Here is a 27,170-nt window from a genome sequence, read left to right on the forward strand (position 1 = left end):
GGGTTTCCTTCAGTAGAAATACTATGGAGTGTATCTACTTAAAATACGATCAAGGGCATCGTGTGGCATTTAAGAAATGCCTTTGAGATTGTACCTCACATTCAGCAATAGCCATCTTTCCTTTAAAATCAAATAGAATCTGTTTCATTTCTCAACAAAGATACAAGAAATAAACAATTAACTGAATTAATTCAGGGACTTGACTGACCCAAGTTAGTTTTCTACAAAGTCTAAATTAATCAGATAATTGCTAATTCTGCCTTTTGTTTTGTGCTGTGTACAGTCTGCATTTGTTGACATGAACCTAGTAACAAGAATAAATAGTCATTTAAAAGTTTTTAAAATCCCAAATCTGAATTAAATTATCAAGTTCCTAAGCACACTCTTTCTTTAGGCATCTTCTCCAGTCATTCATTACTTTAAAAGTTTAATTTTCTTTATCTGAATGTGAGCATTAATACTGTTTTTGTGATATAAAGAGAACTTTTGAAGCAAACAAATGAAAAAAAATATCAACCTAAAATGATAATCCAGGATATTGTTAACATGTTTTGTTACACTGTCAGTAAAACAAAAACTTAAATACCTCTCTTGGCATGACTATATAAACAGCAGTTTAGTCTTTTAGATTCAATTGCTACTGACACATTGAAAAAATATAGTCAGTTTAGTATGGTTTAAAATAATCTCCACTAAACAGCTATCAATGTTTTAAAATTAGGCAAACAGTGCTAATCAGCCTCCTAATATCAGAAGGAAAGTTTAGAAAGTAATTTAATTAATTGGTTCTGAAAATTAATTACATATGTAATGAGCCTCATTAGACCTTTCCTGCCCTGTCCGGGTAGCTAAACTGATTAGAGCATCCCAATATGCCAAGGTTGAAAGTTCAATCCCTAGTCAGGGCACATGTAAGAAACAACCAATGAATGCAAAAATAAGTGGAACAACAAAAATCGATGTCTCTTGCCATCTTCCTTTCTCCCTCCCTCCCTTCTTCTCTCTCTCTCTAAAATCCATAAATAAATAAAAAAGAAAGAATAGACTTCCTGTTTCATCAGAATTTCAGATTAAAGGATGACTGGTCTTTTCACTTATAATTTCTTTGTGGTTCACAGAGCATAAAATAGACTGTTGGTTGTGATGATCATTAAATATTTTACCCTAGTAAATTTTGGACTAGAACATTAAAATAAACTGACCTGAACATCGAACTCTTATGTTTTTACTGTATTAATTTCTTGCACCCCAATGTAAAGATTTTATGAGTGGGGGGGGGGGGCCGCGGGGAGGGGGGAGCGTGGTAGGTTACTGAATTGACAAAAAAAACAAATCCACAACAGTTAACTTTCAAATTTAGCACACCAATATATTTTGGTTTTGCCATGTTGAATATAAACTAAGTAAAAACTTAATGTAACATAATAACTGTAGATTACTCAGATAGTTTTCATAAAAGGTTGGCCAATTGTAACTTACAATAGCTGTCACTATACACTTAACATAAATGTTAATTTAAGAATATTAAACTTGTAAATGTTCTAGTAAATATGGCATGTGCTGTTTTCAAAGGTTACAGAATAGCCCTACAGGATTTTTAAACCAAACTTAACCCCAATTTACCTTCACTGTTTTAAAATTCTTTAGTTTTACACATAAAAAGCTGTAATCATGTTTGAATGCCTTTTCAATGATTTCCTTGACGATTCAAACTGCATAGAGAAATGTATTTGATAGGTTTACATCTTGGAGATGAGAGAATAAATAAACTACAGAAACAATAGTGCCAGAGATGTGCTGTCCTCTTTAATATAAGAAAACATTGGCATTAAGTAAGGTCCCACTGCCTGTTTACTAAGAAAAGTAACCTGTAAATACCTAGAGCAAGTATAGCTCACAGACCTCCGGCTCTGGAGCATGGGCTGTGTGCTAAAGTTAGCACTCTTCTTTTTTTGTCTGGTTTGAACAACTCATTCCCAAGTAAAATTTGCATGGAAGATTGCAAACCCTTTTGTACAAACTACTAACATGGCATCCAGTATCATATTTACTCTGACACAGATATAGAGCATAATGTAGTAGTCAAACACAGAAATGCTTGTTTTTAATTGAATAAAACCATCTTTTTCTTAGAACACACAGAAAAGGTGAAGTGAAAGCTACAAGAAAATATAAAATGCTGTACCTGCAACGTGCTGAACTCTTTCCAGTACTCACCCTTCCGGCAACTTAACTTCTCCTTGGCAGCACTGCTGTGCCAAATGCTTCTACCTTCCCAAAACTGTGTGTCAGCACAAGCCCAGACGAAACTTCAAATCCAGGAAAATAAAATTAACCATGCAGATCAAAGGCAGGGAGCAGGGAGATGAAATGCCCGTAATCTGATCTGTGATCAGTTGCAGAACATCAAAGGCAGAGCTAAATTTATATATAAGCAGGGATATCAAGAAAGTTCACTTTCAGCAGGTAGTCACCCTCCCGCCTCTTAGTCCACAAACTCTTTTGTTTAACATGGATCACGTCGTTTTCTTCCCCCCACCCCCCCACCTCTCTTTTTTTTTTTTTTTTCAAGAAGGCAATACCGCGGCTCTCCCAAGCTTGGGCTGAGTGGCTGGATCCTTACCATAGCCTTTTCGGTTCCCAAGCTGTGTTGTGGATTGTGTGCTGGAAGCTGCCTAGTGCCAGCGGGTTCTGCTTTATCCCTTTCATCTCGCTGAACTGCAGATCCCATGACATCATTCAGCGCCGTGGGACTGGTAGGAGAGTTATAATTCAGCCTGTGGGGGAGTACAGCTCAAGAGAAGCCAGAGTTTGCCTGATTTTAGACTATTGTGCCTCCGGCAGGACAATTTCTGTTATCTGCTTCCCAGTTGGAAAAGTCAATTGCTGCTGGATGATTCCAGTATGATAAGATCCCTGATCCATCCAGGTTCCAAATGGCAGCATTTAATTGACATAAAAATTTAAAAAAAAAAAATCACTTTTTTTTTTTTTACAAAGACTGTCAAATATTCAGAATAATTAAATATCACTCTAAGACCATTCCAGGAAAACCTAGGGGCACTGCCAGTTGGAAAAGATATTTTTAAAAATGTGTTTTTGTTTTCAATGTGACAAGTTTTTAAGGATTTTAAATAAACTGTCTTTTCCTTGAAACTTAAATTATTAGAATCGACTGCCAATTAAACAGCAATGTTTTAATTAAAGTAATTAATGGGCAGGTAACAAACAATTAATCAGTGACTGATATCTGCCACTTTCTCACATAAGCCCTTGGGCAGAGACTTAATCTTAGTCTAGGTCTTAGTTTGGGATTCTGAAAATTAGATTTTAAAACACGTAGTTCTTAAATAGGTATACTTCATTAACCCCTGTGAGCATTTTAAAGTTTACAAAAGAAAAGAATTATGTACAGGAAAGGTACTACCCCTGTGCTTACTCCAAAGCTGTGTCCCTTACCTTTTAGAGCTAATTCTCCTAACTCAATAATTTGAGCTTTTAACTCACTAAAAATCATCACAGTAGGCTAATTCTCCATAATCTAAAATTAAACCTATTACCCATTATTTAGCATTTTTTACTACTGTTTCTTAACAATGGCAGTTCAATAAAATAGAATTATTTTTAGTATTTACCAAAATAGAAGATAATAAGAAATTTCATCTTCATTACAATCCAGGATACAGTGCATTTCTGAATTCCAGACCACTTTCACGGAATGAAGGAAAACTTTCTGTTTTGCAATGGAAACTTGCCAACTTTTAGAAGGTCAGTTAAACAAAATTATTTTTCCAAAACAGAAGACAGTAGAATTTAATCATTTTTATATAAAAAGAAATCTGTACTCCCCTCTCTAATTGGCCTTGTCCAATTTTTTCTGATATGATATTTGAAAATGTAGTTCATGATGTGTTTATTTCCAGACTTCTATGATTCCTGAGCAAATTTTAATAGCAAAATATTTGCTTTGAAGTTATTGAGTTCAGTATAACACTTAAATAGTCATGTTTATTTTTCAAGATTTCTTTTATAATTTTTCTACCAGAGCCTAGTACTTGAAGTGCAGGTGTGGTTCTCCATGACTTCCTGAGAGTAGACTAGGGAAGCTCCTGTGATACCCGGCCTACATATAACATTTCCTTTGAATACAAAATATATATATATATATATATTTAAAAGGACAAAATATTTCCAAGTGGGCATTTGTCCATTTCTTCTCTGAGTTAGCCCAGCATGAAATCCGTACTCCATCAAACTGCACCCAGGAATAAAGTTTCCTGATATATTGACATATTAAATCATAGATGTTCAACAACTAGATGCTCTGTAAGGTTATTTGCATAAGGAAGTAAATCCTAATGCCTTGATAGAGTTCAATATCAGTAGAAATAGGTGAGGGGCTGATTTAGGATTCTTAAAGTTCCCTTGGGAGCTTATAGGAGGCATTTGGAAGCAGGACTTTAATGAGAATCAGTCGAACGATCCTCAATTTATACAAACCTCACCAAGGAAGATTTACAGTTCAAAATTTGTCTAGCAATGCAATATTACCTCCAATGGAAGACTATATTCACCAAGTCACTGAAAATTATTTTGAATTGATCCTTCTGTGGCCAAGTACCCCCCAGGTGTGAGAAGAAAAGTGACTGAGGTAAGGGCCCCATCTGTCGCCAAGAGCAGAGTGTGGCTAAAGGCCCCTTAGAATGAGCAATGACCTTCTGACCCCAGATCATTAGTGCTGTGCCCCATCCCACTGAGCTCCCTTCATTCTGGACATGTGGACTGGACCATTGTTATTGCTAAACAGCATCATGAAGGGAAGCTGATTCAAAACTTTCCTCTTTGCCCTCCAGGAAGCTTAGATTAGTGAAATTGAATCTGAAGCTATGGTGATAAGAAATATGCTACTATGAAGTTAAATATTCCTATATGAAGTTATAGTACTTTATTGACGATTTCTAGGGCCATGGCATAGTATAATATACGTGGCTTTTAAAACTCCTCCTTGCATTTCAGCCAACTGGTGTGTAATAGGGCCAGGCAGCAATCTGATCTGTAGAGCTCAAGGTTGCATTTCATTGCACTTAAGACTGAGGAAAAATCAATTGTTCATATCCAAGAACAAAGGGGCTTACTGAGGTTCTTGAGGGGTGTCTCATGTACCCCCACTGAGTGTTATTTTCTTTACAACATCTGAAGCACACTTTCTTGACAGACAAATCACATAAACTCCTATGATTGTGAGATATATGTTCAGGTAATTCATAATATTTTTTCCATTAAGTTTCAAAGTTCTTGGAGTTACCTAGCACTCTTTTGTAGTATCATCTTTTCTAAAGTTTCTGTTCATAGAATACATCCCTGATTATATCAGAATAAGCGCAACCTTTTATATAAGTTGGGAGGAATAATTTTGGAATTTATTTCATTTACACACTTTTGTATGTGTGAAGTAGTTCACTGTAAAGAAAAGAGCAGGGACACTCGAGTCAGAAAGGCCTGGGTTTAAATATCTCTCATTATTTGAAATGTAATAACAGCTTGGACAATTGGGGCAAACTACTTAATCTCATTTAGCTTCATTTTCCTAAACTACTAGCAGAAAACAACATCTACCTTGTTAATGTTGTTGAGAATATAAATGTACATAGAGAGCTTCAAGCAATCCCACTCCCGGGTATTTATTCAAAGCAAATGCACCTCCATGTTCACTGCAGAATTATTTACAATAGCCAATATATAGAAACAACCTAAGTGTCCTTAGATGGATGAGTTGATAAAGAAAATGGATATATGTAATGGAATATTACTCAGCTTTAAAAAAGAAGGTAAGCCCTGACCAGTTTGGCTCAGTGGATAGAGCGTCGGCCTGCGGACTCAAGAGTCCCAGGTTCAATTCTGGTCAAGTGCATGTACCTTGGTTGCCGGCACATACCCAGTAGGGAGTGTGCAGGAGGCAGCTAGTAAATATATTTTCCATATACCCCTTGTACTCTATATACAATTTACCTTATTATTAACATCTTTCATTTGTGTGGTATATTTATAATAATTAATGAACCAATAGTAATATATTATTATTAGTTGAAGTCCTTAGTTTATACTAAAGTTCACACTTTGTGTTGTACGGTTCTGTAGATATTAACAAATTAATAATGTCATGTATTATTCACTGGATTTTGATTGAGATTGCATTGAACCTATAGAACACATTGGGAAAAATTAACATCTTAGCAATAGCTAATCTTCCTATCCAAGGACATGGAAACAGCTTTCCATTTATTTAGATCTTATTTGACTTCTTTCAACAGTACTTTATAGTTTTTCTCATATATATCTTACACATTGAAAAAAGTTATACCTAATTATTTTAGCTTTTTTCTGATGGGTGTTAATATAAATGATATTGTGTTTGTAATTTCAAGTTTCAATTGTACAATGTTCATATATAGGAAAACAATAGTGTTTTGTATATTAACCTTATATCCTGTAATCTTACTGTTATCACTTATTGGCTCCAGGAGTGTTTCAGTCAATTCTTTGGATCAATTTGTTCAACTTGGAGGGTCATTTCTTTGGGATTGTTTATAATCATGCCATCTGTGAACAAAGAAATTTTAATTTCTTCCTTTCCAATCTGCTGATTACTTGTAAATGTGTATGGAAAACTCGAGTGCAACTACTAAAAACTAATTTAAATCTACTTTCACATAACGTTACACTGCTTCATGGGAAGTACTGGTACCTTATAACCAAGCATTCCTATTCCTCTCTCCCATCTCTTAAAGCAGCGCTCGGCAAACTGCGGCTCGCGAGCCACACGCGGCTCTTTGGCCCCTTGAGTGTGGCTCGGCGTTAGAACCACTTCTTCAAAATAGACTCGCCCAGGCCGAAAACCGACTTCTGCGCATGGGCCACGAAGTTTCAATCGCACTGTACTTGCGCGCCCGCACGTGGTATTTTGTGGAAGAGCCACAGTCAAGGGGCCAAAGAGCCGCATGTGGCTCGCGAGCCGCGGTTTGCCGACCACTGTCTTAGAACATTACTGTCATTTACTTCAGGTACCCATATGCTTTAATCACCCAACACATTGTTGCTATTACTACTTCAAACAGTGATCTATTAGATCAATTAAGGATAAGAAAAATTAAAGATTTTATTTTAGCTTCATTTACTCACTCTTCCTCTATGCAGATCTAAGTGTTTAACCTCTATCATTTTCTTTTTCTCTAAAGAACTTCTTTTAATGTTTCTTGCCAGGCAGCTCTGCTGGCAACAAATTCCTTTGGTTTACATTTGCCTGAGGAAGTATTTATCTCTTTCTCACTTTGGGAGGGTAATTTTTCCAGATACAGATACATAATTCTAGATTGGTGCAGTTGTGATTGGTGGAAGTAGAGTTCTGGAAGGGCCTCAGGCAAAAGAATTTCTTGAGGCCCCCATGGGAGGATGGTATTTTGTAGAAATCTTTATTGCTTATGTAAAATTAAGGGGATTCCCCTCTAAGATCCCATCTCTTTTTCCCCACCATACAAAAAGTTCAATCTTGTCTTTACCAGGGCTAGAATTAAGGCCACTGCCTAAAATTTCTGCTCCATATTAAAATATATAGTCCAGTCCAGCATCCTGCGTGTGAAGTTTGCATGGCCTTGGGCCGAATGGCTGCTTAAGGCCACACTGCAGGTGAGAGCATGGTGCAATTGCAGGTCATGGAGCAAGAGCGAGAAAGGGCGAATAAAGGGCAAGAGAGGAAACTTTTTCTCTGGAGATTTCACTCTTCCAAGATTTTGTACACTTGCAGTGGCTTCACCCTTCTAACCAATAATGTTTTTCCCAGGCTAGACTGACAGACAGGTACCTTTCCTATATTAACCGGACTTCACTGCACGTATGCCCATCTCCCACTTTGTTCGATTCCTTCCCCCATTGATCTGCAGGGAATGGACCAGTGGTTCCTGGTGAAACTGCCCACATGACCATGTTTATAATGTCTGGCCTTCTCTTTGTTCTTTTCCTGTTATTAATATTAATAAACTAGCTAATTACAATGATAACAAAGTTTTTCCCCCAACACTTTAAATATTTAATCTCACTTTCTTTTTGCCTTCATAGTTTTTTTTTTTTTAATTTATTTTGTTGATTTTTAGAGAGAGAGAAAGAGAGAGGGATAGAGAGAGAGAAACATGGATGAGAGAGAAACATCGATTGGCTGCCTGCTGCGCACAACCCCACTGGGGATCGAGCCCCCAATCTGGGCATATGCCCTGACCAGGAATCAAACCAGTGACCTCCAGGTACATGGGTCAACAATCAACCACTGAGCCACACTGGCCGGGCATAGTTTCTTATGAGAAGTCTAATATTCTTATTCTTATTTTGAATAGGTAAATTTATTCTTCTTTAGACTTTCAAGATTTTATATTTGTCTTTGGTTTTAGCTTAAATATGTAGCTTAAATATCAAATGCCTAGGCATAGATGTGTTAGTATTTATTTTTGTTGCTATTCTCTATGCTTCCTGGGTCAGTGGTTTAATGTTTGTCATTAATTTTGGAATATTATCAGCCATTATTATTTCAAATATTTCTTCAGCTCCTGCTCCTTTCTTCTCCTCTTGTCATTATGATTACTTGTATATCACAACTTTTCTAACTGTCTCACATTTTTTTTTCTTAATTCTTTGAATTTTAGTTTGGGAAGTTTTTATTGATATTTTTTCCCTGATTCTTTATTTCACTGTGTCCAGTTTACTGATGAACCTATCAAAGGTGTTTTTCATTTCTGTTACAGTGTTTTTTATTTATAACATTTTTTTTCATTCTTTCTTAGAATTTGCATCTCTCTGCTTATATTACTCATCTGTTCTATCATATTGTCTACTTTTCCCATCAAAGCCCTTAATACAGGGGTGGGCAAAAGTAGATATATAGTTGTGAGTACACAATTCAGCTTATTCTTGTATTATTATTTATTAATTATAGTATTATTTAATTGTATTATAACTGTAAGCCTACTTTTGCCCAACCCTATATATTAGTCATAGTTATTTTAAATTCCCTATGTGATAATTCTAAAATCTGTATCATATATGAGTCTGATTCTGATGCTTGCTTTGTCTCTGCAGACTGTGTTTTGTCTCACCTTTTGCCATGCCTTGTAATTTTTTGATGAAAGTGAGGCATGATGTATGAGGTAATCAAACTTTGGTGTGAAGTAAATCTCCTATGTGATGCTAAGCTAGTGTTATGCTAATCTGGCTAGGATCTAGCCTGTGTTTAATGCTGTAGCTGTAGGTGCCAGAAGTTTCCATATCCTACAGTTCCCATGTTTTGTTTTTCTTCCCTGTTGTCATTGTGTTATTGGTGGAGAATGCTCCTTATCCCCACCTGTTGCTGGGGGATATGGGTTTCTTGTGATGTCATGAGAAAATGAATTTTCTGATACTCGCATGGGTGGATGAAATATAGGAGAAAGCTTTATTTCTGTGGAATTAAACTCCTTAGTTTCCAAGGTCCTATTTCTCTTCATCCTTCCAAAAAAGAAGTCCCATATTGCTTTCAGAAGAGGTAGGATTCAAGCTGTTGCTCAGAGTTTCCATTCCATGTTGGCATAGTCCAATCCAACAACAGGCTAGCTTAGCCTAGTTTGTGTTTACAGCTGTAGTCCATTGTGTGTGGGGTCTGCAGGGCCAAATGGCTACAGAGGGAACAAGGGCAAGTGCAAGACAGCCACATGAGCCAAGAGAGCCAAGAGAGTGAGAATTTCTTTGTCTGGGATTATGTATTTCTAAATTTTTGTGGATTGCAGTGACCCTACCCCCTCTAGCCAATGACCTCTCTTCCCAGGTTTCACTGACAGGCACCAACTTTACTGTGCATGCATCCATCTGCCCTTTGTCCAGTCCCATCAACCAGTGATTTGCAGGGAATGGACTGGTGGTTCCCTAGGGAGTGTAAAGTTGCAGCTTCTTGATGAAGTTGCCAAAATGGCTATGTTTATAATGTCTGGTCTTCTCTTTGCTCCTTTTCTATTATCTATCTATATAAAAGGCTAATATGTTAAGTGTCCAACTGTCTGACCAGTCACTATGATGCACACTGACCACTAGGGGGCCGATGCTCAATGCAGGAGCTGCCATGATGCGCACTGGCCATTTACAGAGAAACAGCACTGCAGACCTGGTGCCGACAAAGCAATACTTGGTTTCCCCCAAGTGGGACACAGGCCCTGCCACCACTGTGGAGCGACAGCCCACTAAATCGCAGCTAACACTGCCAAGACCCCATGGCTCAAAATGCGGCCCACAGCCCAGCCCAGCCCAGCCTGGAAATGGTGGCTGTGGGCACCAAGTAATGACGTCACATAGCAATGCCCAGCTTCCTCTCCCTAGCAACTAGCCTTTTTGGAGTTTCTTCAGCCCAGGAACACAACTTGCTTTATAGCCAGGTGGAAACATTTTACACTTTAACTACATGTCTGTGAAGTGTTTTCCCATGCCTCATCTCATTTGATCATCACAGAAGTCCTGGAGTAGGTAAATAGGAGACTCAGTGGAATCCTATTTTCTTTTCATTAGCTGGAAAATGGGGATTTAGAAAGCTTAGAAATTTGACCCGACTGAAAAGAAGTGAGAAATGGTGGACCTTGAAAATGACTTCAGGTTTTCTCACTGCGCAGAATATAGTCAAACACTGCTGCAGTTAAATATTTTACCCTTTGTTCTCCCTGCATGATCTACAATAATAATCTGCTTCGTGTTGATATTTACTGCTGTGTTGCTGACAGTTACTGAAAGAGAAGTTGGGGTGCTTCACTGAGCTGGAAAAGTTTAGCTAAATCAGAAAACAGATCTAATTAAGCAAGTTTATTCCATATATATAAAAGGCTAAGTTGACTTGTGCATAAGCAATACATATACTGGTAAAGCTCCTGCTGGCACAAATTGCACACATGTGTTTCCATCTGTCATTGTAAATTGTAAATTTGATTGACACTTTTATTATAGAGAAAGGATGAATAGCAATATGAAAATATTTATTCTAATTAATTTCCTTCAATGTGCATAATTTGTGCACCGGGCCTCTAGATAAAAAATAGTTAATTACAACAGTGTCAATTGGATTTCCCTAAGAAATTCTTTTTTTTTTTTTAATATATTTTATTGAGTTTTTACAGAGAGGAAGAGAGAGTGATAGAGAGTTAGAAACATTGATGAGAAACATCGATTAGCTGCCTCTTGCACACCCCCTACTGGGGATGTGCCCGCAACCAAGGTACATGCCCTTGACCGGAATCAAACCTGGGACCCTTGAGTCCGCAGGCCGATGCTCTATCCACTGAGCCAAACTGGTTTCGGCCCTAAGAAATTCTTAAATAGAATCTGTGTCTTATACTCCTCTCAATGTAATCCATTGTTGTTTTACTTAAGCCCTTTGAACGTGGTGGCAAGATTTTGGGGAAGGGAAGCTTTCTATGATCTTATGATTAAACCCAAGTCTTGCAGTGAGCCTGAGTCCATAAGTTGTGAAGCATTTCTTAACCTTTCCTAGTCTTTTACAGGCATGAATACTAGAGGGGACTATGGTTGATTTGTTGTTCTTCTTCAAGATCAGATAAGTCTCTGGTAAAGCAATTTCCTTTGGAGGGCAGGTTTTTGTTAGGGAGACTATTCTGAGCATATTTTAAAATGGTTACTTTTCTCCTTCCTCTACCCAAAATACAAGGTTTTCTTTTTCTCTGATCATCATTGTGAGAACCTAGCAGAGTTCCTGGAGGTAAAATATAAGTGTGGTGGTCCCACTAAAACTGAGCTCCTAGGAGTTTTTAATTCTCACACAAGTCAACACTCAGCTTCCAGGAATTCATCAAAATTATCATGTGTTTCTAACAGCTACTAGCTCCTGTGGTTTCTGCTTCAAGTAATCAGATCTTTGTTTTGATTACCTGTATTTGCCCATCTCTCCAGAATTTGGGATGACAGTTTGACCTGTGACCTTAATATTCTGACAGATCTAGAAAAATCCTTAATTTTCAGTTTTTCAACTTTTTTTTCTTCTTGTGAGGATAGGATTCATGAATTCTAAGCTCTTTCCATTGACTTCTAAGCCAAAACCAGAAGTTCTTTGAATTCTATAGTGTTTTAATAATCATTATTTTCTAAATATTTGGTTTAGATTTTTTCTTTGACCCACATGTGGTTTAAGAAAGAATTTCACCATTTCCAAATAGTTAACACTTATTCAGATTTTCTTTATATTAAAAATATAAGCTTAAATATTATAAATTACATTATTTCAATTTTTGTTAATTATTGTTATCTTTTTTTATGACTTAAAAATATGTTATTGTACCATGAGTCTAATTAAAAGATTGTGTGTTTTCTATTATCAGAGCAATAAAGTTAATTTTAATGATATCACTACTTAATTTTTAAAGCCTTTTATGTATTCTACATTGTGTGCTATAGCACTGTTAGCTTCAAATTTTAAATTCCCTCATGTAAAATTGGAAATTAGAAATATTCATCCATAATTAAGGACAATAGAGCCATTAGTCTTTTAAATAATCTGTCAAATTCAAGAGGCTTCAAAGTGGTTGACCCATCTGTAGAGAATCTGTTAAAACTATCTGCAATGCTGTGGTTCTGATTCTGGTAAAACAGCAACAACAAATTAATTCAGTAGATACATACATACACAACCACAATCAGTGATTTAAAAATGGGCTTTATTGACAATGAAGTTACTGAAACCCCAAATGGCAAGCTCAGACTCTCCTCATGGATTCTTGTCCTACGAAGTTTGAAAAATAAAATTCGAGATTTAAAATGGTGGCAGAGTAGGTGGATGCTGCACAGACATGCACCCAGGAGCAAGCTGAAATTACAACTGAAATATGGAAAGGCTTCTTGAATAATCAATGGAAAACTCACAAGAGAGAACCCTGAAGACCAAAGGTGGAGACCGCATAGAGACTGGTAGGTGGGGCTGAGGCAGGAAAGGGCTGGCCAGGGATCCACAGAAAACAACTGAGGTCTTGGAGAGATATCTCAGCTGTGGGTGGGGGTTGCCACTGAGAACTCTGGGATCTAATCCCCAAGTTTTCCAGTAGAGAGCACCAAATCTGAGGAGGATACCCACATAACATCTAGCTGTGAAAAGCAGAGGGGTGCTGTCTACTAAGGAGTTTCAGCTGAAAGTTTGGGCACCCTCTTGAAGGACTAACACACAAAAATTCCCTGTGGTGCCTCCCACCTTGTGCTCTGGCAGAGGGAGGGTGAAGTGGACTGGAGCTGTGAGAGCAGAACCCAGGACTAGGGACTTCAGGGGATAAAACTCAGAAGGCAGATACCCCAAGTTTCCTGGGCTGAGTCATTCCCTCATGCAGTGGAGGGCATCTTTCCCACATAGACATTTGCCTTGCCTGGGGGAAGACAGTAACACACCCTATTGGAAAACACCTTGCCCTGAGGCCATTTAAGAGATTAAAAGTAAAAATTAGCCTCCAGGCAGAAGCAACTGACTCACCCTGTTGAAAAACTCTGGCTACACCTGAGGATGATTGCCTGGGGGCAATTCAAGTAGAAATCCTATTAGTCTGTAGAAAGAGGTGGTCTCTGGAGGCTTTGAGTCTTTGCCTGATCCAATTTGTCAGAAACAGCCTTTAACACTGTCCTACACTAGAGATTGAGAGGTGTAGAGGATCTACCTAAAGCATAGTCACAAATCCAAACAGACAACAAAAATGAGGAGACAAAGAAACAACCCTCAAATGAAAGAACTAGAGAATTCTCCAGAAGAAGAGATAAATGAAGCAGAGATAAGAAATTTATCTTAAATTTCAGATAATTTATCTTAAAGTTCAGAGTAATGATGGTGAAAATACTCAACAGTATGAAAAAGATATAGTAACTATGAAAAAAGAACAGTCTGAGATAAAGAATGACATAACACAAATAAAGAACACATTGGAAGGAACACACAGCAGATTAGGGGAAGCTGAGTTTCGAATCAGTGAATTAGAAGACAGAATTGAAAATATCACTCAATCAGAGAACCAAAAAGAAAAAACAATTAAAAAACAGAAGGACAGGGAGCTGAGGGGCAACGTGAAACATAGCAATATTAGAATAGCAGGTGTGCCAGAAAAGTCAGAAAGGGAGAAAGGAATAGAGAAGGTGTTTGAAGAAATGATGGCAGAAAACTTCCCTAACCTGGTAAAAGAAAAAGTCACACAAGTTCAGGAGGCACAGAGAACCCCAAACAAGAATAACCCAAACAGACCCATGCCCAGACGCATCATAATTAAAATGCCAAAAGTTAAAAGACAAAGAGAATCTTAAAGGCAGCAAGAGAAAAAAAAGACTGTTACCTACAAAGGAGTTCTCATAAGGCTAGCACCTGATTTCTCATCAGAAACTCTACAGGCCAGAAGGGAATGGCATGAAGTACTTAATGTAATGGAAAGCAAGGATCTGAGACCAAGATTACTATATCCAGCAAGGCTATTATTCAAAATAGACAGTCAAATAAAGAGATTCCCATACCAAAAAAAAAAGGCTAAAGGAGTTCATCACCACCAAGCTAGCATTACAAGAAATGCTAAAGGGATTGCTTGTAAAGGATTGCTGAGAAGAAGAAACAGAGAGAGAAACCTAGCCATACAGGATTAAAATGGCTATAAATAAGTACCTCTCAATAATAACCATAAATGTAAATGGATTAAATGCCCCAATCAAAAGGGGTAGGGTAGCTGCATGGATACAAAAACATGACCCAACTATATGCTGTCTACAAGAGACCCACCTCAAAACAAAAGACATACACAGGATGAAAGTGAAGGGATGGAAAAAAGTTTTCCATGCAAATGGAAAAGAAAAAAAAGCTGGGGTAACAATACTCATATCTGACAACATAGACTTTAAAATGAAGGCCATCACAAGAGTCAACAAAGGTCACTACATAATACTTAAGGGTTAGATCCAAAAAGAGGATATAACCTTGATAAACATATAGGCACCCAACATAGGTACAATTATAAATAAGAAACTTCTAGAGGACTTTTACGGAGAGATTGACAACAATACAGTCATAGAAGGGGACTTTAACACACCTCTGACTTCACTGGATAAGTCTTCCAGACAAAAACTTAACAAGGAAACAGACATTCTAAAGGACACACTGGATCAGATGGATTTAATAGACATTTATAGAACATTTCACCACAATGCAGCAGAATATACATTTTCTCAAGTGTACATGGATCATTCACAAAGATAGACCACATGTTAGGGCACAAAACAAGTCTCTACAAGTTCAAGAAGATTGAAATCATATCAAGCATCTTCTCAGATCACAGTGGAATGAAATTAGAAATCAACTACAATAAAAACATTCAAAAACCTGGAGGCTAAATAGCATGTAATTAAATAATGAATGGGTTACCAACAAGAACAAGAAAGAAATAAAAAACTTCCTGGAAACAAATGCAAATGAAGACACAATAACCCCAAATCTCTGGGACACAGCAAAAGCAGTCCTGAAAAGGAAGTCCATAGCACTCCAGGCATGCCTCAAAAAAACAAGAAAAATCAGCAATAAACTATTTAACCCTAAAACTTAAAGAACTAAAAAGAGAACAACAAGAAAAGCCGAAAGTAAGCAGAAGGAAAGAAATAATTAAGATTAGAGCAGAAACAAATAACATAGAGACTTAAAAAAAATCAATGAAACCAAGAGCTGCTTGTTTGAAAAGATAAACAAAATTGATAAAACATTAGCCAGACTCATCAAGAAACAAAGAGAGAGGTCCCAAATAAATGAAAATGGAGAAGTAACCATGGACACCACAGAAATACAAAGGATTGTAAGAAAATACTATGATAATCTATATGCCAACAAGCTGGATAGTGTGGATGAAACAGACAAATTTGTAGAAAAATACAATCTCCCAAAACTGAATCAAGAAGAATAAAAAAAATCTGAATAGGCCGATAATCACTGATGAAATAGAAGCAGTAATCAAAACAACACTCCCAGCAAACAAAAGTCCAGGTTTGGATGGCTTCAGAGGGGAGTTTTTCCAAATATACAAAGAAGAACTAACACCTATACTCCTCAAACTATTTCAGAATATCAAAGAGGAAGGAACACTTCCAAACACTTTTTATGAGGCCAGCATTATCTTAATCCCCATACCAGATAAAGACACTACAAAGAAAGAGAATTACAGGTTAATTTTTGTGATGAACATAGATGTTAAAACCCTCAACAAAATATTAGCAAATCACATCAAGCAATATATTAAAAAAATCATACACCATGAACAAGTAGGATTTATTCCAGGGATGCAAGTCTGGTACAATATTTGCAAATCAATAAACATGATACATCGCAAAAAATATTGAAAGACAAAAATCACATGATCATATCAATAGAGGCAGAAAAAGCATTGACAAAATCCAACACGCATTTTTGATAAAAACTCTTAGCAAAGTGGGAATAGAGGAGGCATATCTCAACATGATAAAGGCTATATATGACAAACCTAGAGCCAACATCATACTCAATGGACAAAAACTAAAACCATTTCTCCTGAGAACAGGAGCAAGACAGGGATGCCCACTTTCACCACTCCTATTCAACATAGTACTGGTAGTACTAGCTATAGCTATCAGACAAGAAAAAAGTAAGAGGAATCCAGATTGGAAAAGAAGTAAAACCATCACTATTCACAGATGACATGATATTGTACATAGAAAACCCCAAAGACTCCATCAAAAAAATGACTAGACTTTTTTTTTAAATTTCTTTATTGATTAAGGTGTCACATATTTGTCCTCATCCCCCCATTCCCATCCCACACCCCTCCCCACGGATTCCCCCACCCCCCTGTTGTCCTTAACCATTGGTTAGGCTCTTATGCATGCACACAAGTCCTTTAGTTGATCTCTCCCCCCTACCCCCACCCTCCCCTACCCTCCCTCTGAGGCCCGACAGTCAGATCGATGCCTCCTTGTTTCTGGGTCTGTTCTTGTTCATCAGTCTATGTTGTTCATCATTTCCCCTAGATGAGTGAGATCATGTGTTACTAGAAATATACTTATAAGAACCGAATGTGAGACGAGCAATAGTAGTTATGCTGACAGGCAAATGAATCAGTCTGTAGTGAGTTTCTTTCTGGACCAACAGTTCTTTTGAGACCCAATTTCAATGTCCACCAGTTCCTTATGTGTACATGTCAGCACTGACTTTTCAGTTCTGGATGGTGGGCAAATGGTGGTAATGCAGGTCCAACTCCCTCTGGTTTGGTCTTGCCCGGACCCAGGGGCGCGGCCTCACACAGACCCAGGGGCACGTGGCCTCACCCGGACCCAGGTGCGCGCGGCCTCACTTGGACCCGAGATCCAGCCTCACCCAGACCCGGGGGCGTGCGGCCTCACCCGGGCCCGGGACCCAGCCTCACCCGAACGCAGGGGCACGTGGCCTCTCCTGGACCCAGGGGCGCGGCCTCACCCAGACCCGGGACCCAGCCTCACCCGGACCCAGGGGCACACGGCCTCACCCGGACCCGGGATATGACTAGACTTAATAAATGAATTTGGCAATGTAACAGGACACAAAATTAACACCCAGAAATCTATGGCTTTTTTTATATACCAATAATGAACTCACAGAAAGAGAAACTAAAAAAACAATCCCATTTACCATTGCACCAAAAAAATTAAGATACCTAGTAATAAACTTAACTAAGGAGGTAAAAGACCTATACTCAGAAAACTATAGGATGTTGAAAAAAGAGATAGAGGAAGACATAAACAAATGGAAGAATATACTGGGTTCATAGATCAGTAGAATCAACATCATTAAAATGTCCATACTACCCAAAGCAATCTATAGATTCAATGCAATCCCAATTAAGTTACCAAGAGAATATTTCACAGACTAGAACAAACTCTCCAAAAATTCAACTGGAATAAAATAAAGACCCTGAATAGCTGCAGCAATCCTGAGAAAGAAGAACAAAGTTGGAGGGATCACAATACCAGATTTCAAGCTATATTACAAAGCCACTCTTCTCAAAACTGCCTGGTACTGACACAAGAATAGACATATAGACCAATGGAACACACCAGAGAACCCAGAGATTGACCCAAGCCATTATGTTCAATTAATATTTGACAAAGGAGGCAAGAGCATACAATGGAGTCAAGACAGTCTCTTTCATAAATGGTGTTGGGAAAATTGGACAGACACATGCAAATAAAGGAAACTAGATCACCAACTTACACCATACACAAAAATAAACTCAACATGGATAAAGGACTTAAACGTAAGACAGGAAACCATAAAAATCTTAGAAGAATCCATAGGCAGCAAAATATCAGACATATGTTGTAGCTATCTCTTTACCAATACAGTTCCTAAGGCAATGGAAACTAAAGAGAAAATAAACAAATGGGACTACACAAAAATAAAAAGCTTCTTCACAGCAAAAGAAACCATCAATAAAACAACAAGAAAGCCCACTTCGTGGGAGAACATATTTGCCAATATTATCTCAGATAAGGGTTTAATCTCCAAAAGTTATGGGGAACTTATACAACTTAACAAAAGGAAAATAAACAACCCAATAAAAAAATGGGCAAAGGGCCTAAATAGACACTTTTATAAAGAGGATATACAGAAGGCTGAGAGATATATGAAAACATGCTCAAAGTCACTAATCATCTGAGAGAGGCAAATAAAGTAATACTAAGATATGATCTCACACCTATCAGAATGGCTATCATCAACAAATCAACAAATGACAATTACTGGCAAGGACGGAGAGAAAAAGGAAACCTCTTGCACTTCTGGTGGGAATGCAGACTGGTGCAACCACTGTGGAAAACAGAATGAAGTTTCCTAAAAAAATTAAAAATTGAATTCCTACTTGACCCAATAATCCCACTTCTAGGAATATATCCAAAGAAATCAGAAACACCAATCAGAAAGGATATATGCACTCTTATGTTCATAGCAGCACAATTTACAATAGCTTAGATTTGGAAACAGCCTAATTGCCCATCAGCAGATGAATAGAAAACTGTGGTACATCTATACATTGGAATACTATGCTACTGTAAAAAAGAAGGAACTCTTACCATTTTCAACAGCATAGATGGACCTGGAGAGCATCATGCTAAGCGAAATAAACCAGTCAGAGAAAGATAAATATTCCATGATCTCAATCATTTGTGGGATATAATGAATAACATAAACTGATGATCAAAAATAGAGCCAGAGGGGAAAAAAAATAATATCCTAATATATAAAAACCCAGGGTCCGTAACGACTGAAGGCTTGACCTACTGGAAGTCAGTCCTGCAGTCAGTGCTGGGTTGCTGTGGTGACCTGACTGGTGAGGGGGCTGTAGATCAGGCCCTGAGAGAGGCCTGGACAGAGAAGCAGGGTCTGATCTGTATCCTCCATGGCAGCTGTTGATCAGCCCTTGCCTCTCTCTTTCTCTCCGGGCCTGGCCAGCAGCCACACTTCTCTTTCTCTCCAGGCCTCCTCAGGGGCTGCTGATCAGCCCCACCTCTTGATCAGGCCCGGAGATAGGCCCAGAGAAGCTGACTGGCATAGAAACTGACCATTCAGTACCAAATCTGGGTGAACTGTGAGGAGCTAATGGCTGCCTAGGAGGCGGAGCTTTTGACACTGACTGGCATAGAAACTGACCAATCAGAACCTAATCTGGGTGAACTGCAAAGGCAGAACCTAAGGTGGGGGCTGAGGAGGGGTTTTAAGGGTAACAGCTGTTTGGTGTAAGGTGTAAGAAAGCGGTTCAATTTTTTAATGACCAGTTTGGCAGTATAGTGCATATGGCTGGCTATCAGTTCAGATATAGGGATTATGTATTTTTGTCTGCCAAGAGCATCTCCTTCTGCTGAAAAAGGCTCCCCCCACCCTATTTAAGCAATGCTATCCTATATAATCTATCTATACTAATAAAAGGATAATATGCTAATTAGACAGGGTCAACTGGATATCTTCCGGAAGTCCGACTTCCTTCTGGACAAAGCCATGGTGGTGGGGGCTGAGGAAGAGATGGCAGTTGGGGGTGAGATCAGGCCTACAGGGGAGGGCAGTTTGGGGCAAGTTCAGGCCAGCAGGGGAGGGCAGTTGGGTGTGAGATCAGGCCGGCAGGGGAGAGCCATTGGGGGTGAAATCAGGCCGGTAGGGGAGGGCAGTTGGGACAATCAGGCAGGCAGAGGCAGTTAGGGGTGATAAGGCTGGCAGGTGAGGGCCATTGGGGGTGAGATCAGGCTGGCAGGTGAAGGCCATTGGGGGTGAGATCAGGCCGGCAGGGGAGGGCAGTTCGGGGAGAGATCAGACTGGCAGGGGAGGGCACTTAGGGGCGATCAGGCAGACAGAGGCAGTTAGGAGCAATCAGGAAGGAAGTCAGAGAGGTTAGGGGTGATCAGGCAGGCAGGCAGAGGGGTTAGGGGCAATCAGGCAGGCAGGCAGGTGAGCAGTTAGGAGCCAGCTGTCCCAGATTGTGAGAAGGATGTCCGACTGCCAGTTTAGGCCCAATCCCTGTGGTGGGATTGGGCCTAAACTGTCAGTCAGACATCCCCCATGGGGTCCTGGATTGGAGAGGGTGCAGGCTGGGCTAAGGGACCCCCCCAATGCACGAATTTCATGCACCAGGCCACTAGTTTTAGAATATAATAGAAGTAATCCTGTTATTTGCAGATTTTTAATATTTCCTACAACTTTTGTGATATCATACTATATTAGTACAGTTTTTGTAATATTATGGGTGCAGCCATCTTGTATTATGGAATCCCTACCTCCATGTGGGCCCAGCCCTCTTATTACAGTGTGATGATCAATTTGTATATTCCTTCTTTATTAGATAGGATCCTTTTTTCTTGAAATATTAATGTTTATTGCATATATTATTATATTTAAGATCATTTTTCTTGAATAATTGGTGTTTACTGTATGTAACTTTACATTTAAAATCATTTTTTTTGAGAAAAAAAGAAAAAGAAAATTTGAGGATTAAAAGATTTTTTAGCAAAAGTGTGGAAATTTATTGTAAGCATATATAAACTCCCCTTAGAGAGGGGTACCCAAAGGGGAACTCCTCTGAAGAGGGGTCCCCAAATGGGAAAAACCTGCTCTGGTCTCTCTAAAATGGGAAAAACCTAGTTCTGTGAGTCTCTGTCTATGGGTTAATAAATGCCAGAAGCTTCTTTGTCTCTTCATGACACTTTCTAATTGGACCCTTCCTTATTTTATGTCCCCTGTGCTTTCGTAATTGGCCACTTTCCCCCCTTTTCCATGTATAGTATTAGTTTCAAAGTTTCAAAGCTCACCTGGTGCCCCCCTCTTTTTCTTCCCCTTATCTTGTAACACTATTGTAAACAATCTGATGGCTTGGAGCTGTCTCTGCCTGTCATGTATGCATTCCTCTCCCATTATTCCCCTTCCCCTAATCTGCCTCTCCTGTCTCTAACTCTTTGCAGTCCTCCCTTTGATTAGGAAACCCCAACTGCTGTTGGGGACAAGGGACGACAATCATTCTAGCTACTTCCTGCTGGACAGGGACATTGACTGGGGTAGCAGTCAGGTTTCCATAGGAGGTGGGCAATCTAGGGGTCCAAGAAAGAAGAATGTGGCTTCCATTTGTGGTTCCACTGGAGAACTGTTTGTAGCTTCAGCATTTCTAGATAAGAAGAAAAATAGTATAAACAAGAGTCCAAGAAGAGGGGATAGCTAACTTCTTAGCGATAACATTATTTCCTTAATTTGTACCCGGACTTCTGGGGTGAGAGATTGTGAGGCCCTTTCTTTTAGCCAACCTGCTTGTTGGAGGATTTGAGTAGTTCATTCCCCTACCTCTTTGGAAGTGTTTATATAGATGCAGTGAGAATTATTAATCATGGCACAAACTCCACTGTTTGGCCAGTAAATAATTGAGGGCTTCTCTGTGAGTAAGGACGATGTGTGCTGAAGAATCTATAGACTTCTGGATATCCTTACATAAATCTGGTTTGTCCTTTAGAGTAAAGAAAACCTGGACATAGGGGACTTCTGGCCATCCCCCTTTCCTTCTATAAAAAAGATCTAACTGTAAAAGGGTGTTGTAATTAATACTCCCTTCCAGCGGCTAGTATTTCCCCATCTGATAGATGGTACTGGGGCTAATTCTGGGTACAAAAGAAAATTAGGGATTTTGTCTTTAATGTTCGTAGATCAAAGGAATTTTAATGCAACTCAATGAGCTGCTCTCCTGGGATGTCGATGATGAGCTTCCCAGCTAAAAGAAAACCCACAGAAAGATCTTCTGTGGCCCTTTTCTGGCAGGGACGTCCCCCTCCCAAACAAAGAGCATCAATATTTAGTGCCTTGTTGCATGTGGCAGGCGAGTGAGCATCTGCTGGGCTACCCACCTTACCAGCGAGACCTGGGTGCCTATAACCTGGGTTCTGTGAAGGATGCTTGTTAGTGTGCGTCACTGACAGGATGGACCTCTGGATTGCTCACACATACAAGCATGGTCCTACCAGGCACTCACCGCCTTCCAGATGTGGGGATGTCTGAACTAATATGTGTCCCTGATTGAAAGTGCCTGAGATGGTTCTAATGTTTCTGAAGTACCTATAGAGTTTTCTAAGGGAGTTTAAAAGGGAAGTGACTCTAGGCCGAGGGCTCAGAGAGTTTGTCCCATACCTACAGCTCTAGGGGGAGTACAAATTGCTTCAGCTTTATTCCTATGTGTGCCCTCGCTATCAAAAGGTCTATTTTTTTTGTCTTAGTCTCCCAAGTCTGACAGTAAGGAGGGATATATGTAGAAAGTGTGGAACCCTACTTTAGCCAATATTAGGACTGTATATCTATTGTTAAGTTAATTTCCTTAATGATATAGGTGTCTAGTTATTATCTACCTGGGAAAACAGAGGGCACTGTAAATAATTCTGGAGGGCGTGTTTTAGTCACTTTTGGCCCTCCTCTGTTCTATTTATTTTTCACACAAAAGAAAAGAGTCCTCTACTCCAGGGCCCATATGCCCTCCGATATATGGGGAGTAGTATGCCATGTTTCCCGAGCAGGGGCACTTCTTCCTAGGCTTTTCTACAATTCTAGTAAGGACTAAGACTTCCTCTGATCCTCACAAATCTAAGGCTAGTTTCTTAAAATTCAAACACTTTGAAGGTTGTCAAACTTATTTGACCAAAAGATGTGACATTTTTCTTCAGAGCCAAGAAATTCTTGTTGAGGCCTGGGCATGGAAGGAGGTAGCGATGGTGTTCAAAGGAGGTATTCCTGTATGTCAGTAAGGCTTGTAACATGGTGGAGACAAACTGAACAATAATTATACCAATTAAATGGTATAGTGGAAGGAAAGCATTTTAGTGTTCAATGATTCCAAGGCTAAGGAAGGGAGAAAAGTAAGCATTAGTCTGGCGAGTCATAGCTAAATATCCAGGAAAACTAGACAAATATAAGATTCAGTTCAATTTATAGGTGAAAAATAAAACTTTGAAACAATAATTGGAATCTACTCATAACTGTATATTATAGAGTCTGCTGAAACGTTTTTTCTCCCTAAAATCACCCTTATTTTTATTAAGAACCATCCCTTTATTGTATTAAGTCTAATTTCAATTTGGCCCGAGTGTTTGCATGAACATAATAAGAATAGCAATTGTCTGTATAAGCTCTTTTAAAATATGCTTGCTGGAATCTCATGATTGAGCTTTAATGAGCCCCCTCAGAGCAAAGAAGCTGAGCCACCTAGTTGCCATCTGGCTTGCCTGTAATAACTGTAAACTTGGGTGAATTACTCCAAGTTGTGGTCCCTAATGATGTCTTGAAGTTCCTTCCTTGCCATCTTTCAGGAAAGTAGCCTTCATTCCTTATCTGGAAAGACTGTCATGAACCACTTGACCACGCAAGGTACCAGGCTTTTCTCCAAGGTGCTCACAGGTCTTGAGTGACATCTCTTTCAGACATAACACTCTGGTCAAAGTCTTGGTTAACAAAACCACTATTGGAAACTGGTCTTATTGAACTTGTGCAAAGAAACATATTGTCATGACTCACTTATTAAGAATTGCCAAATTCTGGAGGGATAAGTTAGGGAGAAAAATATGTTTCAGAATTGCTTTAAAAATGCTTCATTGTATCTGAAAAACTAAGATTTAAAAAATCAGCAATTCTTTTAGTAAAAGTCACAAAAACTACATAGTTACTCTTAGTTCATTTAGTCCTGTAATCTAGTTTTTCATTTCTCCTGATTTTTCCTGTCAATACTTCTACTTAGGAAACACTCTTGAATGTACAATGAGCCCTTCAGTTTTCCTGTTTACTGGCTTGAACTTTACATACATGATTAAAAACATCAAAATATTACTTCAAAGAGTTTTTAGTTTCTTCTTTTTTAACACTATAAACCTTGTTGAAACAAGGTCACCAAGAATCTTGGTCACTCCCCCAAAAACAATTGGGAAAGGAAAGTGCTAGTTGATGTTGTAAGCACACCTCAGGCAAATGCAACTTCTATTACACTTATGGTGACTAGTTAATGCCAAGATTTAGTGCTTGAATAAAAATTTCCAGGTTACTATGTAAATACTAGATTACTCTGTAAATTGCAGTGGAAGGAATTGTTAAAGTTTTCTTTTTAAACTTGGATTTACTCTTGAATATCATTCTTTTGTCTAGCACTCATTTACATATGTGTAAATTTTACTCTGGATCAGACAGGCCTTCAACCAATCTGAAGAGCAGGCTGTGTGTGTGTGTGTGTGGTGTGTGTGTGGGGGCAGTCTGATGCATCATATATACTCCTGTCCATGGGTCTTAAAATTCCTCTGCTCTGGGAATAAAATGGCCCCCTCTTTTTTCCCCTCCTTTCCCTCTCCCTTTCTGTATTAACCACTTGCTCTGTGTCCTTGGCTGGGGAAGATTACAGCTTATTAGTTACAGGCTGACTATAAATTGTCTACATGGTTTGGCCTTTATTTTAACTTCCTTGTCTCTGTTGTCCTGTTCCCTGTTACCTTGGCTTACTGGCTTGTGTCATTTATATAGCTTCCTTTCAACATTCCTCTTCCCATTCTATCACTTTCATGAACCTTCTTCACAAATCTTACACCTTCAGAAATAATCAGCTTAAGAACCTAGTCTCTATTTCCTTCAAAATGAATCTCCATACCTTATGCCTTCTATAATCCCACTGTATCATTTCCAACAAATAATTCTTAGAAGCCTCATTTCTAATAATGAATAAAATTAAACAACCAGCATTCCTTAGATCAGTGGTTCTCAACCTTTCTAATGCTGCGACCCTTTAATACAGTTCCTCATGTTGTGGTGACCCCCAACCATAAAATTATTTTTGTTGCTACTTCATAACTATAATTTTGCTACTGTTATGAATCATAATGTAAATATCTGTGTTTCCCGATGGTCTTATAATTAATTGAATGTTTTCCATTTCCTCTTAGACCATATCACCCTAAAGAACTTTTTTGAGCCCAGGCTGGCTTTCAGATAAATATATAAAATATATTTTATAATTAATTGAATGTTTTCCTTTTCCTGTTAGTGGTTCTCAACCTGTGGGTTGCGATCAATGGGTTAACAGCAAAAAAAAAAAAAAAAAAAAAGTGAAAGAGAATTACCCACTTGAGACAGCAGCTGAATTAAGTGGTGACAGAGTCCGCTTACTCAGTGTGGAAAGATGACACTGCACAAGTCCCACTTTGGGTGCCAATTCTGATACATGGAATTAGCAAGCTTGGACTCTCCTCACAGGATCTTGTCCAAAGAAATTTGAAGAAAATTTGAGGATCAAAAAATTTTTTTAGTAAAAGTGTGGAAATTTATTGTAAGTATATACAAATTCCCCCTGGGAAGGGGTACCCAAAGGGGAATTCCCCTGGGGAGGGGTCCCCAAATGGGAAAAACCTGCTCTGGTCTCTCTAAAATGGAAAAACCTAGTCCTGTGAGTCTCTTTGTTTATGGGTTAATAAATGCTGGAAGCTTCTTTGTCTCTTCATGACACTTTGTAATTGGACCCTTCCTTATTTTATGTCCCCTGTGCTTTCCTAATTGGCAACTTTTCCCCTCTACCCTGCATGTTATCAGTTTTAAAGTTTCAAAGCTCACCTAGTGTCCCCTCTTCTCCTTCCCCTTATCTTGTAACACTCTTGTAAACAATCTGATGGCTGGGAGCTGTCTCTGCCCATCCTGTATGTATTCCTCTCCCATGGGCCTCCCTCCCCCTAATCTTCCTCTCCTGTCTCTAACTCCTTTCATTACCTCAAACCATCTAGCTGCAGCTCTGCTGCCTTTTGTTCTTCAATTTGGCTTAAGAGATTCCAAAGTCATTCTTTTTAATTTTTTTTCTTTTTTTGTTAATCCTCAACTGAGGATATTTTTCCATTGAATTTAAGAAAGAGTGGATGAGAGTAAGAGAGACACACACACACACACACACACACACACACACACACACACACAGATACGTCAATATGAGAGAGACACATTGATTGGTTGCCTCCCACACATGCCCTGACCAGGGCCAAGGATCCAGCCTGCAACCTAAATACATGACCTTGACCAGAATCAAACCAGAGATCCTTAAGTCTGCAGGCCGATTCTCTCTCCACTGAGCCAAACTGGCTAGGGTTCAAAATCATTCTTATCTGCCATATCACCCTAAAGAACTTTTTTGAGCCCAGGCTGGCTTTCAGATAAATATATAAAATATATTTTATAATAAATTGAATATTTTCCATTTCCTCTTCTTCCTATTTAAAACTCATTCTGATTAATAGAGATTGACAATGCTAACAAAAATGCTAATGGAATGGTGAGAAATATAGAAAGAGACAATAAGAAATGTCTTCAGAATAATGAGACAGACTAGTAAACCATGAGAAGTGGAATAGGGGAATCAAGATAGATAGTTAAAGGACAAGAAGTTTATAGTCTTCTAGTAAACAGCAAAATTCTATCTTCCCTAACCAAGGACTTAAGAGTAAATGGTTTACACTTCTCCTCCCCAACCACAGGGCAAGGGAGATAGCAGAAATCCAATTAATGCCATTTGTGCCAACCACATCCAAGGACAGATGACGTTAAGAAAATAAATCTCATTTTGGTGCAT

At 38.7% G+C, this 27,170-nt stretch overlaps 1 protein-coding gene across 3 annotated transcripts in view; it reads right to left on the reverse strand.

Moving 5' to 3' along the window:
* The window catches only part of TNFRSF19 (TNF receptor superfamily member 19), a 115,340-nt gene extending 112,685 nt beyond the window's left edge, over window positions 1-2,655 (reverse strand). Inside the window, exon 1 of one of the 3 annotated variants that reach the window (XM_079779240.1) lies at window positions 2,624-2,655. The gene's annotated coding sequence lies outside the window, so the exon portion shown is untranslated. Of the gene's footprint in view, window positions 1-2,185; window positions 2,280-2,623 lie in introns of those variants that run through there. The other 2 variants (XM_079779237.1, XM_079779238.1) reach the window with 2 other exon arrangements.
* Window positions 2,656-27,170: the final 24,515 nt, after the last annotated feature.

This window comes from Cnephaeus nilssonii (assembly GCF_951640355.1).
Source record: "Cnephaeus nilssonii genome assembly, chromosome: 8".
Taxonomy (NCBI): Eukaryota; Metazoa; Chordata; class Mammalia; order Chiroptera; family Vespertilionidae; genus Cnephaeus; species Cnephaeus nilssonii.